The sequence below is a fragment of the Dendroctonus ponderosae genome, unplaced genomic scaffold (assembly GCF_020466585.1).
Source record: "Dendroctonus ponderosae isolate FM_Combo_2020 unplaced genomic scaffold, Dpon_F_20191213v2 Dpon_F_20191213_4, whole genome shotgun sequence".
Lineage (NCBI taxonomy): Eukaryota > Metazoa > Arthropoda > Insecta > Coleoptera > Curculionidae > Dendroctonus > Dendroctonus ponderosae.
This window is the reverse complement of record NW_026018611.1, coordinates 7683121-7689173: the sequence shown is the minus strand read 5'-3', so window position 1 is coordinate 7689173 and position 6053 is coordinate 7683121. Positions and strand designations below refer to the sequence as shown.

At 30.3% G+C, this 6053-nt stretch overlaps 1 protein-coding gene across 2 annotated transcripts in view; it reads left to right on the top strand.

The window, feature by feature from the left end:
• The window catches only part of LOC109537154, a 136578-nt gene that overhangs the window by 78357 nt on the left and 52168 nt on the right, over positions 1–6053 (top strand). The window lies entirely within an intron of this gene.

Sequence of the window (6053 nt, the reverse complement as noted above, 5' to 3'; positions counted from 1 at the left end):
GAATTGATTTTGATTTGTTAGTTATGTTCTTTTAATATGTCTCAATACGGTTAATTTTTATTTTTATGTTCAGAAGTTGTGTTCAGAAGGTATTTTAGAGGAGAAAAACTTAAATGTAAAACACTAGTACCTACACTTCGATTGAAAAGGAAGCACCATCTGGGTTTAAATTTTTTTGTATTATACATATAATGTGTTAAAACGTGTTTCTTAGCAATCGTAATAATCTGAATTTATCATACGGTTGATGGTTTCTAACAAAACACGTTATATTATTTATCACAAAAAGCATAGATAAAAAGTTAAATAAAAATACTATAGGGATAGGAATAATGGTTTGTGTCTGGTTATCTTCTGGTGGAATATGTATGAGCAAGCGGAATAACAAGGTTGATTTTGATGGTTCTATTATTTCTCATAAATGCTTTAAAAAATTGTGCTTTCAAAGATAGTCGAATGCTAACTGTGTACTGCAGAGAAGTATGCATCTGAAGTTCAATAATTTGTTCTCCGATTTTCATTTCGTTGTTTCAAGCAGCAAAAGTCTATGTTTTTAGTATTACTTAAATATCCATTAGAGTTAAACATCAATTAATGATAAAACAAGGAAGGTTTTTTCAATTCCTCGTTACGTAAGGAAACAAAATACGTATATTTTTGTATGTAAATTATTCTAGATACTTTTGATCGTGCTTTTTTGTCTTGATTGATACTGGAATTGAAAAATTGGAACAAGCAACGTTTTGATCCGATATACAATAAACGAAACTCTGCATCAAATGTGAGAAGAATGAAACGATAATTACAACGTTTTCGGTGACTTTTCCTATTGGGGCTCTGAACCTGTGCCTCAATTAATTTAAACGAGCATGTGCTGAAAAAATGATTTCCGTCAAGAAATTGAAAGTATAAAAATTCAGATTAACTATTGATCATAATCGCTACAAATCACTATAATTATTCTATTTATAATAAATATGCAAATATATAGCAGATTAAGTATTAACATTACAGCGTTAAATGTTGTAATTTTCTACAGCAGGAAATGATATATTGTGGAAATAAAAAGCATATTTTAAATTACGTGTCTTATGGCCACCTTGGCTGATGCAGCTGAAGAACGCAGGTTGGTATTAAGTTACGCATTATTACTTGATGCAGTTGAAAACGAATATTTTGAAGAAAATGCTTGAAATGCACGATGCTAAATATTGTAAGCAGATTCTTGTTCAACTACACTGAGAGTTGGTGAATTATTTATGAAATATAAACCGCGCGTTGCGTACTTCGATTCAATTTCTTGGAGTGTAAATCATGTATTGAGTTGAGTACATCCAATATTTGGAATTACGAATTATTGCGGTTATGAGAAAGATTTTACGAAAAATCTGAAACTCGCTGATTGGCTGATTATACAAAATGTTTGTATAAGTAGGCGAATCACGATTGAAAGCTTTTTAAGTTTTCAAATTATGCAAATTTGAAAACATAAAAACTAATATATATTCATATCATTTATGGAGTGGAATTTTAACATTTCATCGTAATAATTATTTTTGCTTGCGATATGTCGCTTTCCGGGAAACTCGCAAACTAACCCTAATTCTCTCAGGCTAAGTCAATTATCAAACTTACTTAAAACGTCTAGTAAAACTAGATCGAGTGTAAATAATGTTTTTCCTGAAAAATGAATGTTGAAATCACAATTTCCTCTGAAAATTGAATTGGTTTAATTATATCTTTGGCAGTGTCTGTGTGTTTTTGTGAAAACTGGGCAGTTGAATAGAAATAGTCAGGCTAAACATCTGTATTTCTGCTAAACCAAGTTAATAATTAATTTAAATTCAAAAAATATCTGGCTAACGAAATATGACTCTCTATGAGAAATTCGTTTTTTGCAACTAAGTTTGACTAAACGAAACTTATTCGCATATCGTTTTTTGTTACATAGTTTCAACATGTCAGGTACCAGTAGCTATATGAGTTTTAAACCTGAAAAACATTGCAATTTCTATTTAAAAGCGTTTCGTATCTGTAAACCGATCATTTGTTTCCATCGATTTCTAATCAACGGCGAAACCCAACTAAATATATCGATTTATGTTACAGACTAACAAGAAATTGAATGTAAAATCCATCTCAATAGGGAAGCTCAAACATGATAATATTTTGGCACTTCAGTCTTATGAAGGCGTTTCCAATAATATCATATGGCCCGTTTTCCCAAACTACCCCAGTTCCCTATCTGTTACAACTATTACGATTACGTATTATTACCTTAATGTAGCAGCATGCCAAAAGCGAAATAAATTGTTAGACATTAAACGTACGCCTTTATACGTTTCAATTTGCAACAGCATTGGTATGAGATATAAAAATAAATGGAATATTTCAAATACGACCGTTTATAGCAGCAGCTTTGGCTGAAATCTGAAGAATGCTGCTTGGTAATAAGTTACGCCTCTTTTATGCAGTTAAAAATGGATATTTACAGAAAAAGATTGACATAACTTTAGTTAAATATAACGTTGTAAAATAAATCAAGCCAGTAACGTGAGAACATGTCGTTTTTAGGCCTAGTGGAGTGGTTACTTTTTAATTACTTTGACTTTGTGGATTGTTCAGCTGAAATTGAGTGTCCCCTTTCTTATTGGAGATGGGTCTGTTTATGAGAAGGAAAATAGAAAATCTGCCACTCGCACTAGTATTTTTTTAGTGAATATTCAAATTTAGAAGATTGATATCATAATTCTTATACAAACCAGATTTCTGCAGTTGCCAGGTGGTTCCTAACATCAAGAATACTTTTTCAAAAAACAGCAACTACGTTAGCAATAAATTGTATTCATCATTTACATTTAAAGCTTTAACACGTGAGCGTATTTACTATCTCATTAGATTCTGGAATGCATTTTAATGAATATCAGGATTTTTAATTAATATAATTTGCATTTGCTTTATTCTTCATTTTAAATTAGTTATTATTAAACGCCTAAAGTAAGGCGATTATTTATCACTAAACAAAAAAAGTGCATTTGAAAATTAATTTCATGTTACATTTATTGGGTGACCAGTGCAGTTTGGTAGCTTTTTAATATTGGATTTATCCAAGGAGCAATGTTTCACTCTAAAAGTACTAATTCACTATTTATTTCCCATTTTTTTCTGGGGTTGGTACCTTTAAATTTATTATTCGTACACAGAAATCCGAGCTTATTTCTCACGCCCTTCTCAAATTCCTCTTCCAATACTACTTCCAAAAGGCATCAGGTATTATTAAAACAACCTATCCCCACACCTACATGTTTAGTAGTACAATGCATTGTCATTCGGCTTATTCACGGCAACAATATAGGGCGTTGGCTAAAAGTAGATAATATAGATCTACATAAAGGGGGGCTTGAACTTGATATGTTCTTATTGAGAAGATTATTGACAATCGTTGTTTTTTTATCAACTTTGAGACATTACAATAAAATTAGCTCAATCATTTTCTTTAAAGTGGTTTCCAAAGGTAGCAGATGGGAAGTTATCATTTTTTTCAAACAGACTTTTGCTTCTCAGGAAATGTGTAGACGCTGATAGTAGCTATTTATGAATATCCTCTTTTAGGAAATGTAAAACATTAATATGTTTCGTAGGAAAGTTACCAAAGTGGATGATGGTTTTTTTTGGTGGCCAAATTAAGCATTATTAGTTATTATGTATGCCGTAGTTTCTAAATATACATAAACCGTTACGTGTACGTTTATTAAAACTTGTCATTAATTTAATTAATTAATTTAAATACTTTTTTCCTGTCAGGTAATCAATTATTTTCTCTAATAGATTTTTGTGATTTGCAATGGGGTTAAAGCAATTAAATAAAGTCGCACTTTCTTGCAATAGCTCGTGTTTTGCACATTTAAATTGACAATTAGTTTAAGGTACTTTTGAACGAATTTTTCTTAGAATACTCAAGGGATTGTTTTCCTTTTTCTACCTGTCTGTTGCCCTTTTGCCTCTTATTACCTCAAATCGTGTTGCTATTTTCTCATCGAACGATGTTTCATAATTTTATATTATTTTTATATTGTGTTTTATGAAAGATGGCCTTTATGAGTAACATAACGGAACTGAACACTAATTATTAATTATTCTTCTGTAAATAAATAAAATACATCAAATATTCATTTATTTTTTCATTAACCAGTATTTTTCAAAGTCTCTAGTTTGGGTCTGCGAAATATGTTACGTGCTTTATGGGCTTTTGAGATTTTTTTTTATACTTGGCAGTTGTGTTCAATATTATTCATATCCTGTTTGCTGATGAGTTCTACTAATATTTGAGAAAACTTGCTCTACATTATTTACATTGCTTACAGTTGCTGAAAGAATTCGTTTATGACCACAGATAAAATAACGATTTAAGCGCTTATGATGGCAAGCATAATGTTAGTTTAACCTGAATCGCATTAGTTAAGCATTTTGTGGATTATACACATATTTTTGTGCGTTTGCACAAACAACAAAAATGCCCAACCAATTTCAAATCAAATTTAACTTTTCAAAAATACTAGTAGCACCAATAACAGAATATAGCAAAAGTACTATTTTAAGCAATGAAAATAACACCTTATTAAATGGCCTGAAAAAATTGACAGGTAAACATATCTATAAGTAACTAATGATGAGAGCAGAATGTGTATGAAGTCGGATATCAAATTACCAACACTATGGGGGGTTCATATTTTCAACTTACTGATGACATAAATTTTCAAAGGGACATGAAACCAGATCTGATTACATCTTTTTTACGAGCTTTTTACTACTTTAATTTGGCAGGTCCAATGAAACAATGGTGTAAAATATTTCAATAATTTATTTTTATTAGATTACAGCTAAATGATAATAATATCAAGCTATATCTAAAACTATAAATATTTTTCTTTGGTTTTCATTTAGAAAATAACATATCCAGTCGTCAAATGAGAAGATAAAAGAAGGGAGTCTAAAGACGTGCCATTGATATTGGTATTCACAGATAAAATTACCCCATTGTCCAATACTGGATAAACTATGCATACCAATAATTGGCCAGCATTAAAAGAAACTAATCCAACTAAATACGCTACTTGCGCATAATTTCACTAACATCAATTGCTAGTTCTTTCCTAAAAGTAAGTAGAACTGGCGTTATTATTGTCTACACTTTAAACTTTTCGGACAGTTTTCTTTACAAAACTGAAAATTAAAAATAAAATTTGCGATATGTTTGTATACATCGACAGTGTTTCTCACAGATAATTTTATATAGATATTATTTGATACATGTTTATACGTCTAATTGTATATCGAAGTACGGCAATTTGAAACGATTTTATGTTCATAAAAGTAGTTCATGGATTATATTATTCATTTATAGTCGATTCACATGACCCATATTGGTTTGAATGCAACGTAAGTATTATTGGGCATTTATATGAGTATCGGTTTATTGTGACATAACCAGCCATTGTGTATTGATTGAAATGTTTCAAGCAGGGGTCATTTTCTATTCACCGATAATTGATTTAACTCAATTTCTCAAAAATCTATTTCTGTATTCACATATTAATTGAATAATTGAAATAACATGTACAACTTCTCGAAGTGATTTGATTTCGCATATAATTCGTTCCGTTTACAATCAGTGATGCAGTAGTAAAAGGCAAATTAATAATTCACATAAAACATTAGTAAAACAATTTAACTAAACGGAGAAAACTGATCAAATAATTGAAACAAAAATAAAAGCCAGATTTTTTACATTTAGCCTTGAATAAAATTACGAGAATACTTCAAACTTGCACCTAAAATATTCTCTAGCACCATAATAATTTAAAATTTTAAATATGCGACCTCTAAGCAAACAGAAAGATACTGTCAACCTCATTGAAAGAAGCATTGGTTGTGTTTGTGTTCTTTATTAATACAGTTGATATTTTCAGTAAATATTCTTGCCATCCGAGACCCGAAAGAGGGTAGCAGACTTATTTGTTCATTCAACGCAAGAAAAACATGTAATTTTGTTT